This window comes from Pleurodeles waltl, chromosome 1_2 (assembly GCF_031143425.1).
Source record: "Pleurodeles waltl isolate 20211129_DDA chromosome 1_2, aPleWal1.hap1.20221129, whole genome shotgun sequence".
Classification (NCBI taxonomy): domain Eukaryota; kingdom Metazoa; phylum Chordata; class Amphibia; order Caudata; family Salamandridae; genus Pleurodeles; species Pleurodeles waltl.
In genome coordinates this window covers 1,151,744,042-1,151,760,873 of record NC_090437.1, presented here as the reverse complement: position 1 = coordinate 1,151,760,873, position 16,832 = coordinate 1,151,744,042, and positions in this window count along the sequence as shown.

Sequence of the window (16,832 nt, the reverse complement as noted above, 5' to 3'; positions counted from 1 at the left end):
GCGATATTTGGAGGCAAAGGGCGGGGAACAGTAAGGACTTCTCTTTCTTCAATAAGAAGTACAGACATGCGTCGCGAATTGATTATTTTTTATTGGACATGTGTTTGAGAGAGGAGGTGAAGAATATTGCGTATCTGCCCTCGCATTTATCAGATCATTCTGCGGTGGTGTTAAACATGTGCTTTTGTCAGACAAGTTGTAGTGGTCGGTGGACGATTGATCGAACATTGTTATTAGATCAAGAGGTGTTGCTAAAGTTGCGTAAGGAAGCTGAATTTTTTTTTAGTGTAAATTTGGGCTCCGCTCCCTTATTTGTAGTATGGGACACGTTTAAAGCAGTCATCCGCTGGGAATTAAGGAGTTGTTCCAGCCAGAAACATAAACGGTTGAAAGAAGAGATTTATGCATTGGAGCAGGAAATGCGAAAATGTAAAGCGAAAATAATCGAAGCAGGAGAGACGGAGACTGTGAGGTCTAGCTGGGAGGGGTTGAGAAGTCAGTTGGAAAAGATACTACAGGGAAGAATTCAAAGCAAATGGGAAGCAAGCAAATTGGCCCATTTTGAATACGGGGAAAATGCGGGGAAGTTGCTAGCTTGGAAAGGCAAAGCGGATCGAATTAGGAATTACATTAAGGAAGTTGAAAAGGGGCATTCAGGTGAAAAAACAATAGATGGGGCGGCAATAGAATCGGCTTTTCGAAACTTCTTTTCGAATCTGTATTCGGAAAAGTTGGAGGTGGATGAAGGTATGGTGACGGATTGGTTAGGAGTTGATGGATTCTTAGGTTTATCACTGCAGGAGAAAGAAGTATTGAACGCCCCAATAACGGCTGAGTTAATTAGGAGAACCCTGACTAGTAGTAAATCGGGTAAGGCGCCAGGCCCGGATGGTATCCCAGTGGAAGTTTATAAGGCACTAGAGGATTTAGTTATCCCAGTGCTGATAGAATTGTTTGGAGGGATCCTGGAGTTTGGTAATGATATTCCTCTTTCATGGAATGAAGCAGTGATCTCCCTAATTTTGAAACCGGGTAAAAACCCAGCGAAGTGTGCCTCATACAGGCCTATATCATTGTTGAACAGCGATTATAAACTGTTGGCTAAGCTTCTTGCGGATAGGCTGAGTAAGACAGTGAATACTCTAGTGCACCCCGATCAAAAAGGGTTTTCAAAAGGTAGATATTTGCATGAATTAACCTTCGAATTGATCGGGGCAATAGATATGGCCACAACGTTTGGGTCGCCTTTGGCAGTTATGATGTTAGATGCAATGAAGGCTTTTGACCAAGTTAATTGGAATTTTTTGAAATCAGTTTTGAGGCGGGCCAATTTAGGCTCAAAGTTTTGTGGTATAATCGATCGGATTTATACTTCCCCTTATGCTAAGATTTTGGTGAACGGTAAACTCACGGGTCCTATCACTATCTCAAGAGGTACGAGGCAGGGTTGCCCCTTGTCCCCGGTATTGTTTAATCTATATATTGAGCCATTTGCCAGAAAAATCAGACAAGACCCTCTTATCCCACCCTTCTGCTGCAATGGCTGGGAAAAGAAAATTTCTTTATATGCAGACGATGTATTAATATATACTAATAACCTGCCCCTTGCTTTTAATACAGTTAAAGATCTGGCTGAACAATTCGGTAGGATATCAGGGTACCGGATTAATGCGGGGAAAACAGAAATTATGCAGTGGAATATGGAGGGTGGGCCAACAAAAATTAAGCAGGAAATACGGTACCTGGGTATTCTAGTGACCCAAGACTTGAAGGATTTAGCAGAGAGGAATGCTCAAAGGTTATTAGCCGAATGTAAAATTATGCTACAAAAATGGGCATATCTCCCTTTGACGATTCTGGGAGGACAAATCTAATTAAGATGTTTATTCTGCCCAAATGGAACTTTGTGTTTTCAGCTATACCCTTGGCAATGCACAAGGCGCATCTAGATAAAATGCAACAAGCAATAAGTAGTTTCATTTGGAACTCAAAGGGGCCGAGGATATCATGGAAAAAGCTACGTAGAAGGAGGGAAAAAGGAGGATTGGCTCTTCCTGATTTGACATATTATGCGTGGGCTTTTTTGTTTAAGAACTCAAGTATGCTGTTTATATCCCCAGACGACTCAGCAGTAGGCAGAATGTATAAAGCTATGGTGTTGTCTGAAAAAGGGGGCTCACAGTCATTTTTATTTAAATTTGGTGACCCTAAATTTTTCAAAAAAGTTAAACTAAAAGTGCTGCAAGGAATGGCAAGGAGCTGGTATCAGTTGAGGCGGCAGTTGGGTGTACACTATTATAGTTATCAGGCCCCTATCTGGGACTCCCCGGGCACCCCAGAATGTTTCCAGGATATTCTCGTATTACCACTTAAAAAGGCAGGTGTGGAAAGGTGGGGGGAGATTGCGCGAGAAGGCACTCTACTTCCTTGGGATGAATTGGTAAGAGTAACGGATGGTTCTCTGTCTAGGTTAAAATATTTACAGATAAGACAGTGGGAGAAAGTAACTAAGGAAGGATTAGGAGTGGTAAATGTTTTTGAGGACTCTTTTCTAGACCTGGCAGTTTCGGCTTCAGGGAAGAAGGTGGCGGCTTGGTATTGGGAAATATTAGAAATTCTGGATGAGAACTTTGACCTACCAAGCAAGTTATGGGGCAAGGTGATGTTAGGCGACAAGATTGGGTTATGGTGGAGGAAGTCGTGCATGACACTGTATGAAGTAGTGAAGCCGGCCCCACTAAGAAAAAATCATCTTTATACTCTACATAGAGCATACATATCTCCAGCAAAACTTTCCAAATTTAAGAAGGGGGAGGAGATTAAGTGCCCGAAATGTGGTGGGCTAGGAGCAACAGATATACATATGTTCTGGGACTGCCCTTTTGTTCGGTTGTTTTGGGAGGAGGTTTTTAGGGCGTTATCATCTATGTTAGGCTGGAAAATCAATGTATCACTACCACTAATTATTTTTGGGCAGCTACAGGATGAGGGGATATGGAAAAGAGTGAATAAAACTAATCGTGCATTTTTGTTCTATGTAATTCTGTTGGGACGGAATGAAATTTGTAAAAAATGGCTGAAGGAGCACCTGCCGAGCTATACTGACTGGTTCAACGCTGCTCTCCGTGTGGCAAATATGGATCTAAATGTGCAGGGCCCAAAGAAAAGCGTAGAAATGTGGGCACCATTAGTAAAATCGGCAGAGAACCGTCTAAATTTGTTTTCCTGTTAAACTTCACTGAGGGGTATCTATGGGTAATTGCACAATTGAGTTTTTCTTTTGCCTCAGTCCAATGATTAAGCACCGTGTGAAGCCTTGGTAGGTCTGTCTAGGCGGACCAGGAGAGACAAAGGTGCAACCCCTGACTTGACTCTCTCTTCTTAGGCAAGAGGGCGAAAAGGTTACAAGAACGAAGAGGGATCTCAGTAAGTGGGGCTGAATGAGGAGAAAAAATAAATAAAAATACTTCCATTGACACAGAGGTGAGACAGTGGAACTGACCATTCCTCTAATTATTTATGTTTTCAGTGTGGCTGTAGCAGGATGGCATTCACTTTGTTTGCATCTCAACTGACTGTCACCTATGCCTTCTCACTTGAGATGTTGGTGTTATAAAAACTGTGTACTGATGTGATGTCTACAGACAGCTACAGGTCATTATTTGTATGCTATCACAGTGTTCAGGTCATTTGCACAAGATGTGACTGTTACCATGTAAGGGTGTTTATTGTAGTGGAATTTATAGACAGAAAAGTGCAATGGAATGGGTTGATGGTAGAGGTAAGTCCAGGGTATTGGTTTAGTCTGTTTGTTGCACAGGTCCAGTGTCCAAGGGGACATAGGAAGGGGAGCAAAGGCAGTTCAAAGTGGACAAGGTGACAGGGTGGGACACAAGGGGGACATTCAGGAGGGGCTAATTTCCTGTCGGTGGTCTTGGTCGAGGCTATTGTCTCCGGCTTCTGTCTGCGTTGCAGAGAATGTTTGGGGGTGGTTCACCTTTTGCAGTGGGAGGGGTGCTGGTGGCCTGTGGGTCCTGTGGCAGGGCCTCCTGTCCACTAGCTGCAGCAGATGTGGTGGGCTGTTCAGTTGACTGGCTAGTGGTAAGGGCACGCTGGTATGCTGTCCATTCCCTCATGATGTTGGCCATATCAGCCAGCACCCCTGCTCTGGAGACCATGGTGGTGTTGAGGACCTGCAGATCTTCCCTGGTCTCCTGATGGTGTTCCTCCTGCAGCCGCTTGTTCTCCTGCATGTTGTTAAGGATCTGGCCCATCTTTTCCTGGGATTTTTGGTAAGCCGGCAGGACATTATTGAATGCCTCCTGGAGAGTCGGTTCCCTGGGCCTGTCTTCCCCCTGGCATACAGCTGTCCTTAGTGTGTCCCTGTCCACCTGAGCCTGTGTCCCCTGAACGGTGTGCCCACTGCCACTGACCCCAGGACCCTGATTGTCTTGGCTGTGGAGTGTGGACTGGGGTCCCTGCACAGGTGGGCACACTGCTGATTGAAGTGTCCTGGGGACAGAGGTGTGGGGACGTTGGGTGGGTGCTGTGGTGTTGGATACTGAGGGAGAGGGTCTGTGGTGGACTGTGAGTGGGATGGGATGGCCGACTGACCAGTGGTCCCTGATGGGCCAGGTAGTTCATCCAGATCTAGAAGTCCAGAAGTTATAGCATCACTGGGGGCATCTTCTGTTGGAGAACTGGATAGTCGTGGCACCTCCTCGCCGCTGGTAATGGCTGGGTCACCTGTGGGGATGTAAGTGATGTATTATGCTTTATGTCTATGACATATTGTACATCCCTAGCTTCCCCTATATCGTTGCTAATGCCCTGCCACCTTTGTTTGTGTATGGTGATGTATTGTGGGATTGTTAGTTCTCCATGCTGTGCATGCTTTGGTGATGGGTGTACATGCAAGGCTAGGAGGGCTGTACACGCATTGGTATGGCATGCAGGGCTTGGCATTGAGGTTAATCACATGTGTGGGTGCACTGTGTGGGATGCAGTGAAGTGATGGGACTCAGGGTGAGGGGGCGAGATGGCATTCAGATATAGGGGGTGATAAGTAGCAAATATTAACTCACCAGTGTCCAGTCCTCCGGCTACTACAGTGAGTCCCTCAGGATGCAGGCTTGCCAAGACTTGCTCCCTGCAAGCGAGCTGGTACCTTGCTGCCACAGAACGTACCTTCCCCCGTAGGTTGTTCCACCTCTTCCTGATGTTGTCCCTTGTTCTTGGAAGCTGTCCAAAGGCGTTCACCCTGTCTACGATTCTCTGCCATGGCTCCATCTTCCTGGCAATGGATATTTGTTGTACCTTTGCTCCAAAAAGCTGTGGCTCTACCCTGACTATTTCCTCCACCATGAACCGCAACTCCTCATCAGTGAAACGGGGGTGCCTTAGTGGGGACATGGGTGTTGTTTGTTGTGTGTTGTGCAGGGAGTGTTGAGTAATGTGGTGGGGTGTGTGATGTGGGGTACATGACGGATGAATGGGTGTTTGTGGTGTGTGTGTAGTTGTCTCTGTGATTTGCATTCTTTTTGTGTTCGTAAAGGGTTGTGTGTAATGTGGGTGTGTGTTTTATAGTGCTGTGGGTGGCTGGGTGTTGTGTGTGTATGAGTGTCAGGTGTTTGATTTTCTTTTTGTCCAATGTTGTATTGTTTTGTATTTCGGTGGCAATTCTGATGGTGCCGGTATGTACCGCCAATGATTTACCCCCGTTGATTATCCCCGTGGTGATTCGTGGGTCATATTGCGGTGGGTGTAGTTTTGTTGGCATAATGGTATGGGTGTTTGTACCAACACTTTACCACTAACCTTTTGTCTGGTGGATATGTGTTTGTGGCAGTATTCTGTCGGTTTAGTGTGTGTGGGTCATATATGACGAAAGGATGTTCACCTCCACAATGGTACGTTGGCGGCCGTCACCATGGCGTTAAGCGGGATTTACCTCCAATGTCATAATGAGGGCCTAAATGTGTGGGACCACCTATTCCATAAGGAGGAATTCCCTGCATACTCATCGACTCAACAGTCTCAAGAAAAGATCACGAGCAGTGATAGGATCACAATCAATGAGATTATAGCCACACCAAGTAATCTCATTTCCTCCACACCTTTTGTGTACATTGATTCCATCACTGTTGTCAACATCCCTTGTATCTACATGTCAGCATGTGTCCCTTTCTCTTTAGAAAAACATTAGCAAGCTGCTGTTTCATGCATGGTCTACCTATGTTATTGGGGTAATTTCTGTTTTCCCTCAGATATATGTGCATGCCAACCTGTGTGTGGAACAGGACATTTACAATGGGGATACATTTCATATTGTGCTACAGACAGCAGTGTGTCACCATTGATTATTAGCTGACACGTGTCACCATTGATTATTAGCTGACACATACCCTCATCATCATAGCATGTATTTTGGCATGTACAACTGCAGTACCAATGAGAGACACAATGGGTATGCCTCAAGCTTTTTTCCCACATTGTGCATTTCCATGCCATTGATGTAGAATCATGTATAAAAGTGTTTTTTACATGTGAAATGGGGAAGGTGTGTAACCTGACTGTTGTCATGCATTACGGTGTGACTTGCAGTTATGTTGGAAACATGTTTTTGAGTACAAGCATTCATCCACAGACATCTAGGTTTGCATGACCAAAATGGAGACAATAATGTAGCTTTCAACTGGGCAACATGTTGAGGGCCTACTACAAGTACTTGTAAATCTCTGGGCTTCTCAAACATCCAAAAGACTAATGCAGTCTACTGATGCACTCTACATTAGCGGTGATTTCCCTGAGACTTGCTGGTTCATTGTGTTGTGGATTTTAGAGGCACGTCTCCCTGACATTTTGCACATTTTGTCTACGGAGTACATTTTCATGCTAAATGTGTGGCATATCTGATCAACATTAGTACTACCTCCGTGACTCCACTGGGACAAATATCACTTAGTGAAGTGTGCATTGTGGAACGTTTTTCAGTGTGACATGAGTATTACCAATCACCTTCTCCAGGCTATTGTGCTGTTTTCGAAATTTGACATGTTCTGGGAGCATCAGTTCTTATTGTTATGTCATAGTATATGTGACAAATAGATGTGTTCATGACCTTGTGTGGGATCTGTGGGAAGGGAGTTGGCATTTGCCTACTATAGTATGACAACAGGTAAGTGATGTATGCTCCTTGAGGCAAAGCATTGAAGGTGATGAGGTCTTGTACTTGTTCAATGGTTGCTGTGATTGCACAACTTCAGCCATGCAATTGTAGTTGTGTGAGATCCTGAATTTCCTGTGGGCAACTGTTGACAGCTCAGTTGACACACATGTATATGGTATGGTACATGTATTGGCCACTTAAGTGGAGATTTTTGCTGGGGCCTCCTTGGCATCATGGTAATGTCTGCTAATCACAACCGTTGTTCAAATGTGATTATGGACATGTGATGACTCTATTTCTCTTTGTATTGGCAGCATCAGCCCAGGGAAGTGAAGGAGACGCAGTACATCCAATTGGGGAAGCGTCTGGCCACGGGACCTCAGGTCAAGACACCACCACCACAGAGGGACCCAGTGGCCCAGAGGGCGAGGGGAGTGCAACAGGAGAGACCGGATCAATATCCTTATCATTGGATTCTTCTTCTAGTGGCTCCTTCCTGGTGGTGGCAGATCCATCGGTACGTACCCCCTGCACAATCTTTGTCTGCCACACCCAGTTCAATCCTCACCCTCCCAGTTGCTCCCTACCCAGTTGGTCGTGCAGGTTCACCCAAGACGGTGGGCATCTCCTTTGCTCAGTCACCTCCACCCCAGCCCCTGTTACCGATGCTGCCCTCTGTGAGGAGGCTATAGACCTCCAGAGGAGTATCTCTGTGAGTCAGAGAGCCATTGTGAATGCCATCAAGGGGTTGTCCACCCAACTGCAACAGAAAAATGCATTCCTGGAAGGTATTCATAGTGCTATGTCTGGTCCACAGAGTTGTTTTTTTAGGCTCTGGCCTCCACACTGATGGCTGCCAATCACCCTCTACCTTCTGTCCCCCCTCGACCTCCCTCTTCCCAATCCAAATCCTCCATTCCCCTACCTGTCCCAAGCACACAGACCGATCCACATGCATCCACCTCAACACACAAGGGCAGCATACAGAAACACAAACACCACAAAGCAATCTGGCATCCAAGTCCTCAATAGACACCACAAACACAGCATCAGCCACCTCCTCCCCAAGCACCCTCACAGTACCCTACACTACATCAAGCATACCCACAGGTACCACCACAACAGTCACCACACCCACAATACCCGCAGACACCACCACAGCAGGAAGTGACACACCAACCGCATTCACCATAACTGCAGATACCACCCCAATAGACACACAGACATCCACCACTGCAAGCATACCTGCAGACACCACTCCAACAGACACACCATTCCCACATCACCCAGTACCTCCGTGTCCCAGCTCCCCAAGACAAGCAAACGCACACACTCACACATGCAACACACCCCCACCCACACATAAATGTACCTCACACATGTACACACCCAAAACATCCACACAGAGACAGCAGACAACCACTCCCTCAACCTCTAAATCCCCAACCCTTCTGCTGACCATCCCTGTGTTCTTAAGAAAGTTGTTTTGCTTGATCTTGTTTTTTCCCCTGTTTCCTTCACCTGGTTCCAAACCCAAGAGGTCCCAACCTACCTCCCAACCTATCCCACAAACACCAAGTCCTCCCCATCACACCTGCCCTCCCTGCAAACACCCATACCCTCCCCCAAGAAGAAACCCACCCCTCCTAAGAAGCAGTCCACCCGTCCGAAACCCACCCATCCCAAATCCGACTCCCCCTTAAGGATGACCCCTGAGGTTCCTGCCTGCCACTTGATGTCCCTTCCTGTGGAGATTCACTGGCAGTTAGAAGGCAAGTGACATCACAATGACGCGCCTGGACAATTCTATTTGGACTGACCAATGACATTAGACTTTTTCTAGTTTGGTTATTAATGAGCCCAAACAGTTTGTTTTTTGGGTTTGTCCTGCAATTCCTTTTCTACCTCTATGTTGTTCCGGAGAAGCTTGTGTTGTCTTTCTACATTTGTGTGTGTTTCAGCCTGCTTGCTGATCCATTTGCTATTGTTTGCAGTATCTGACTTTGTGGGCAGTGCTAGCGTCTCTCAAGTCACAGGTAGATGTTGATTGTATGGATATGTGTTTGCTAATGCAATTGTGAGGTCATTGTATTGTGTTGTGTTTGGTGTAGTAAGTATTTCGTCTTGTGTTGTCCAATGTGAGCATGTTTGGTGTTAGACTTGCCCCCGATATGGATTATGGATTCATCTCATGTGTGGCAACTTGGGTTTTGTTTGTGCAGACATGGAATGTGTTCAATTGTTCTACTTTGGTTTGCATTTTACTGTGCATGTGTCAATTTAGCTATGTGTACCTTGCAGCTACTTTATGTAGATATATGTCCCATGTATTTGGAATTGCATATGCTTTGTTGACTTGCACTTCCACATTGTACAGATTGGCATGTCACTTGAGTCTAGTATTGATTGTCTCAGAGGTACATGAAGGACCAGTTCCTGTGCAAATGTTGTTGAAGGTATTCATAGTGCAACGTCTGGCCTACAGAGATCTTTTCAGGCTCTGACCTCCACACTGATGGCTGCCAGTCACCCCCTACCTTCTGTCCCCCCTCCACCTCCCTCTTCCAAATCCCAATTCTCCATTCCCCTACCTATCCCATGCACATAAACAGATCCACATGCACCCACCTAACTATAACATCCCTATAACCTTTGTCTTTTCAGTGAATTTGAATGTTTTTTTAAATGTTGTTTCCTAACTATGACTTCACTGTAACCTTTGGTTTTTTATTTGAGTATCTATGTTTTAATTTTTTTTTATTTCCTAACTGTAGCCTCTATTCTTTTACAGTGAGGGTGTGATTGAGCGCATAAGTGTTTCAGTGAGTGGGTGTGAGAGTGCTTGAATGGGTCTGTCAGTGAGTGTCATAGTAGGTCCTCTAATGAGTGTGTGAGTCTGTGAGTGGGTGCATGAGTGTCTAAGTGGATCTGTGTGAGTGTTTGAGTGAGTCTGTAAGTGGGAGCATGAATGTGTGAGTGGGTCTGTGAGTGGGTGCATGAATATCTGTGTGGGTCTGGGAGTGGGTGCATGAGTATCTACGTGGGTCTGTGAGTAAGTGCATGAGTCTCTGAGTGGGTCTGAGTGAGTGGGTTGGTGAGTCTCTGAGTGGGTGCGTGAGTGGGTATGGGTCTCTGAGTGCATGGGTGATTGTCTGAGTGGGTCTGTGAGTGAGTATGTGAGTGTCTGAGTGGGTATGTGAGTTGATGCGTGAGTCACTGAGTGGGTCTCTGAATGGGTGTACAAGTTCATGTGTGGGTCTGTGAGTGGATGTGTGAGAGTCTGAGTGAGTCTGTGAGTGAGTGCATGAGTCACTCAATGGGTCTTTGAGTGGGTGTGTGAGTGTCTGTGTGGGTATGTGATTGGGTGTGTGGGAGTCTCAGTGGATCTGTGAGTGTGTGTGTGAGAGTCTGAGTGAGTCTGTGAGTGGGTGCATGTCTGAGTGGATATGTGAGTGAGTGCATGAGTTGCTGAGTGGATCTGTGAGTGGGTGTGCAAGTGGCTGAGTGGTTCTGTGAGTGGGTGCCTCAGTGTCTGAGTTTGTCTGTGAGTGTGTGTCAGTGCCTGAGTGGGTCTGTGAGTGGGTGCATGAGAGTCTCAGTGGGTCTATGAGTGGGTGCATGAGTGTCTCAGTGGGTCTGTGAGTCAGTGTGACAGTGTCTGAGTGGGTCTGTGAGTGTGTGCATGAGGGTCTGAGTAGGTCTGTGAGTGTATATGGGCAGACTAAATGGGTCTGTGAGTGGGTGCATGAATGTCTGAGAGGGTCTGTGAGTGGGTGTGTGAGTGTTTGAGTGGGTCTGTGTGTGGGTGCATGAGTAAGTGGCTCTGTGAGTGGGTGCATAAGTGTCTGAGTGGGTCTGTGAGTATGTGCATGAGGGTCTGAGTAGGTCTGTGAGTGTATATGAGCAGACTAAATGGGTCTGTGAGTGGGTGCATGAATGTCTGAGAGGGTCTGGGAGTGGGTGCGTGAGTGTTTGAGTGGGTCTGTGTGTGGGTTCATGAGTGAGTGGCTCTGTGAGTGTGTGCGTAAGTGTCTTAGTGGGTCTGTGACTGGGTGCATCAGTGTCTGAGTGGGCCTGTGAGTGGGTGCATCAGTTTCTGAGTAGGTCTGTGAGTGGCCATGTGAGGGTCTGAGTGGTTCTGTGAGTGGGTGCATGAGTGTCTCAGTGGGTCTGTGATAGGGTGTGTCAGTGACTGAGTGGATCTGTGAGTGGGTGCATGAGAGTTTCAGTGGGTCTATGAGTGGGTGCATGAATGTCTGAGCGGGTCTTTGAGTGGGTGTGTTACTGTCTGAGTGGGTCTGTGAGTGGGTGCATGAGGGTCTGCATGGGTTGGTGAGTGGGTGCATCAGTATCAGAGGAGGTCTATGAATGGGTGTTCGAGTGGGTTTGTGACTGGGTGTATGAGTGTCTAAGTGGGTCTGTGAGTGGGTCTGTAAGTGTCTGAGTGGGTCTGTAAGTGGGTATGTCAATACAAAACCAAAGAGGGCCCTAGATAGGACACACAGTAAAAAGAGAGTTTTGACATACGCTATAATGTGAGTATATTTATATTGTCTTTTTATATATATATCTGTATAGTGGTATTCAATAGTAGCTCTAAGTATTCTCTTTCTCAGCCCCAGTGTCAATGTCTGAGTGGGTCTGTGAGTGGGTGCATGAGGGTCTGAAAGGGTCTGTGAGTGGGTGCATGAATGTCTCAGTGGGTCTGTAAGTGGGTGCATGAGTGTCACAGTGGGTATGTGAGTGGGTGTGGGAGTGTGTGAGTGTTCCTGTGAGTGGGTGCATGAGTGTCTCAGTGGGTCTTTGAGTGGGTGCGTCAGTGTCTGAGTGAGTTTGTGAGTGGGTCTGTGAGTCACTGAGTGGACCTGTGACTATGCGCATCAGTGTCTGATTGGGTCTGTGTGTGCGTCTGTGTCTGAGTGGGTGTGTCAGTGTCTGAGTGGGTCTGGTAGTGGGTGTATGAGGGTCTGAGTGGGTCTGTGAGTGGATGTGGGACGGTCTAAGTGGGTCTGTGAGTGGGTGCATGAATGTCTGAGTGGGTCTGTGAGTTGGTGCATCAGTGTCCAAGTAGGTCTGTGAGTGGGTGTGGCAGTTTCTTAATTGGTTTGTGACTGGGTGTTGGATCTTGCCCTTTTTGCAGGTCATCCTCAAACTTTTTGCCTCCTTCCTTCTATTTTTTCTGATACATTTTTGATGGCTTTAGGACTCTGGGCACTTTACCACTGCTATCCATTGCTAACATGCATATGCTCTCTGTGTAAATTGTATTGGTAATTGGCTTTTCCATGATTGGCATATTGGATTTACTAGTACATCCCTAGTAAAGTGCACTAGAGGTGCCCAGGGCCTATAAATCAAATGCTACTAGTGGGCCTGTAGCACTGGTTGTGCCACCCACATGAGTAGCCCTGTAAGCATGGCTCAGACCTGCCACTGCAGTGTCTGTGTGTGCAGTTGTAACCTGCCAATTCTACCTGGCAAGAATACCCACTTGCCAGGCACAAACCTTTCCTTTTTATACATGTAAGGCGCCCAAAAGGTAGGCCTTAGGTAGCCCCATGGGCAGGTTGCAGTGTATGTTAAAGGCAGGATATGTACTGATGTGTTCGATATGTCCTCGCAGTGAAATACTGCCAAATTCGATTTTCACTATTGCAAGGCCGATCTCTCCCATAGGTTAACATGGGGGCTGCCTTTAAATAACGTTTAAGAGTATTTACCCTTTGGGAGCAGATGGAAATGTGGAGTTTGGCGTCTCTAAACTCACAATATAACAATACAACTTTTGGTAAAGTTGGTTTTTAAATTGTCAGTTTGAAAATGCCACTTTTAGAAAAGTTTGCATTTTCTTGCTTAAACAATTCTGTGACTCTGCCTGCCTGTGTATTCCTTGTCTAGGTCAGACTGACAGTTGGGCTATTTGAAAATCCCCTCTAGACAGTGGCACAAAGGGAGCTGGGGTGTAGCGTGCACATCCTGATGGGCCATCTGGGCTAGAGTGGAGGGAGGAGTGGTCACTTACACCTGAATGGGATATGCTTGCCCTCACACAATGCAGTCTCCAACCCCCTGGTGTGAGTTTGGGGCCTGGCCTGGGTAAGGCAGGATTTCAAAATCAAGAGATACTTTGCTTTGAAGTAGGCCTACTTCAAAGGAGAAAATGTGTATAAGAAGGGCACCCAAAACCACAGAATTTAGAACACTTCTGGAAACCAAGAGGAACCTCTGCCTGGAGAAGAGCTGAGGAGCTGAGGAAGAAGAGCTGCCCTGCCTGTGACTGTGCTTTGTGGAGCTATTGTGCAGTTGCTACTTCTGCCAGACTAAGAGGGCAAAGACTGGACTTTGTGTGCCTTCCATCTTGTGAAGATCTCTAAGGGCTTTATTTAGAGCTGTTTGAAATCTCAAGGACAGCAAGGACTTCTCTCTGCCAGCACCTGGAGTCTCTGGAGAGACTCCTACTCTGCCAAGTGGTGCCAATCCAGTTCCTGGGACCCTGAAGGGAGAAGCTGGCAGCCTAAGAGGAAGAAATCCACGCACTGACTGCCGTACGGGGAAAAGATTGATGCGACTCCTATCTGTGGCTGAAAAGTCGACGCGCTGCCGGCTCTGCAGCTGAAAATTTATGCTCACCTGCAACGAAGATCAACGCCTGGGGCATCGCTGATGGAGGCTGGGGAGATCGCAACCACGCAGTTTGGTTTTTGGAGCATTGTGCAGCTGGATTTCCGATGCAAGTACCGCTGGGCGTGTAAAAACAACACAACGCCTGCCCTGACCCGAGAGTGCTGACCGGATTGATGCATTGCTCTCCTGTGGAGAGAAGAAATGACACGCCCGACCCGATGAAAGGAGGAACGACGCAAGGTCTTGCTCGTGAGTGAAATTGATGCATCGCAAGCCCTTCTTGACGCACACTCGCCCGTGCTGGGTAATTTTGGACACACCCAAGGTACATTTTCACACTAACAGCGTTAGCGTTGTGTTTAAAATTATATGAAGACTCTTTTTTGCATTTTTAGTGATAACTTGACTTGTGTATTGTGGATTTTTTGTCATTTTGGTCTCGTTTTGTTTAGATAGATGTTTTCTATTTTACTCAACCTGTGTTGTGTCATTTTGTAGTGTTTTCATTAAGTTACTGTGTGTGTTGGTACAAATAATTTACACCTTGCACTCTGATGTTAAGCCTACTGCTCGTGCCAAGCTACCAAGGGGGTGAATGGGGGTTTGCTGAGGGTGATTCTCTTTTACCCTTACTAGAGTGAGGGTCCTTGCTTGGACAGGGGGCAACCTGACTGCCAACCAAAGACCCCATTTCTAACAATGATTTTCACCTTTTTTCTTTGTGAGTAGTAGAAACTGTCATTTCTAATTATAATATTGTACAATTGAAAAATCATTAAATGTGCAGACTTTTTGCTGTGATTGGTGCAAATGAGATAAATATAAAAACACAGAAAGATGCTGGAATGTGGTTATGAGTTTTATTACACAATACAACAGATTTATGTGTATTGTACTGTGAATAATCCAGAGGTATAGCAGGATTGTCTTCCTTCTCTTTATACATTGTGAATATGATGCAACCTCGCATTCCAGTTAACACAGACCCAACCCCCATTGGTTGCAGCTGGTCTAGAGGAAGTGGAGGAGGGTCGCCAGCCTGCAGTGTCAGTGGATGCCTTCTCCTCTTCTTGGGCAGTGGAGGACTGCTCACCATAAATTGGAAATGTCACCTTCCTGGAAGGATCACAGTGCTGCACTTTCGTTGTGTGAGCACCATACCTTTTTTGTGCCTACTGTGCATTCTTTTTCCTTTTTCTTAAACACATTCCTAAAGCTGGAATGTGTTTGAGAAAAACAAAAAAATGGCCTAGCTGTTCCAGAAGTTGTCTCACCATGCATCATAGCCATCATTTGCTTTCCCTAAGCCATGTTTTACATGGAAGGCCTAGGCAGGAAAAGTAATGGGTGAAACCAACTGCGGCTGCCACAAATGTCAGGAGGGGAGGGGGTGCGATGGAGATGGGGGAAACAAGTTAAAAAAAAAACACTTACAGTTCTTGCTGCCGTCTCCTGCGGCCTCACTCCTCTTCTGGTATCCCAGAAGAGGTATCACTGGGATACCTGCACAGGCTCCCCAGCAATCCTTGCGCTGCTTTCATGCTAAACTAAACATGAGAGAATCATCAGGATTGGTTTGAGTGGCTTGGACTGCCGCTCAGACACTTCCGTAGGGTCTGTGCAGTTTCTCCAGCCCTATTCTTCAACACAGCCAGGTTAGAGAAACCGAAGTGTGCATGTGTGTTCGGATGGCCTGAGACGGCGGGCCAAACACACATGCACACTTAGGTGCGCTCTTTCCTCCTTCCCCTTCCCTCTGCCCCCTCCCATGGCCCAGCCTCGCCCCTCCCTGCACTGCTGGCTGAGCCAGCAGATGAAAAATAAAACAATAGTAAGGTGGATATCTCTGAGTCTTGATCTATGTTTGTGAGAGAGCGTGGTTTAAATATTACGTATACTAAAAGTGTAATGCATATACAAATGCCTAACGATGTTGCATAGAAAACGACAATAATAGTGATTTGCTTAACGTGCATTTGAATTATGACTATGATATATGTGGCCACTAATGTGTATGCAAACTAATGACAATAATGAGTAAAATTGTTTATGCTATGGTTAATCAAGCTTATATTAGCGTTTACGATATTGCATTGAAAAAACCTATAGGCATTAAGTTAGCGTGAGCTGTGGATTTAGCTGCCTAGCTCTCATATTAAAGCATTTTTCTCTGTTTTCCAGTGTGCTGACTCGCAAAGGGCCATGACCCTGCATTTGTTCCTTTTCTCCGTTTTATGTAACCATACAGACTCAGTTCTCATCCGCATGCTAGCTGCCTTACTATGAGTTTTATACAATTTTGAAACAAAAGTAGATTAAAGCAATGTACAAGGACATTTCACCATGGACAAAGGAACTCATGACCCGAGGAACGTGCCAAATGGTGATGAAACCCCCCGGATATGCCACCTCCGAAGACGTCAATTATGAAGACCAATCAAAATGTTATGAATTATCGTGGGGTGACAATTGGAATTACCTAATGTATAATTTGATAAGTTGAAGATAGTGGGGTATAGTGAATGTCCAATAGAATTTTGGGGGAAGGTATTACGAGAAAGGGATAAAAAACTCATCTCACGAAGGGACGTTAGAACTAGGTAGGGAATGCTATTGATTTCATCCAGAAACTCTGTCACTCTGTCTGGTGACTTTGAGACTTAATAAACCATCCTCACCCATAGACTGCCCTTTACACTTCTCCTCATTATGAGGGAAGTATCCCCTGTCCTTTAGACGAGGTTAGACTGATGGCGATTTGACTGATGTCCTGAAGACGAAGACTGATCCTGAGTGCTGACCTATTCCTGGAGGGTAATTATGACAATGCGATTTGTAATTTGTCTGTTTGCTTTTCCTTTCTAGGTACCAACTGCTTATTTTTTAATAGAGGCCGTAGCTAGATGTTTTCCAAATTTGTGTTCTAAATTGTTTTTGCATGAAGCCCAATATGCTGATGCTAATTAGGGGTTAGAATAGGAGCTCACTCTGACTGACGCAATAGACAAATGACTGACGTTACGCTTTGCTAAACTGGGAC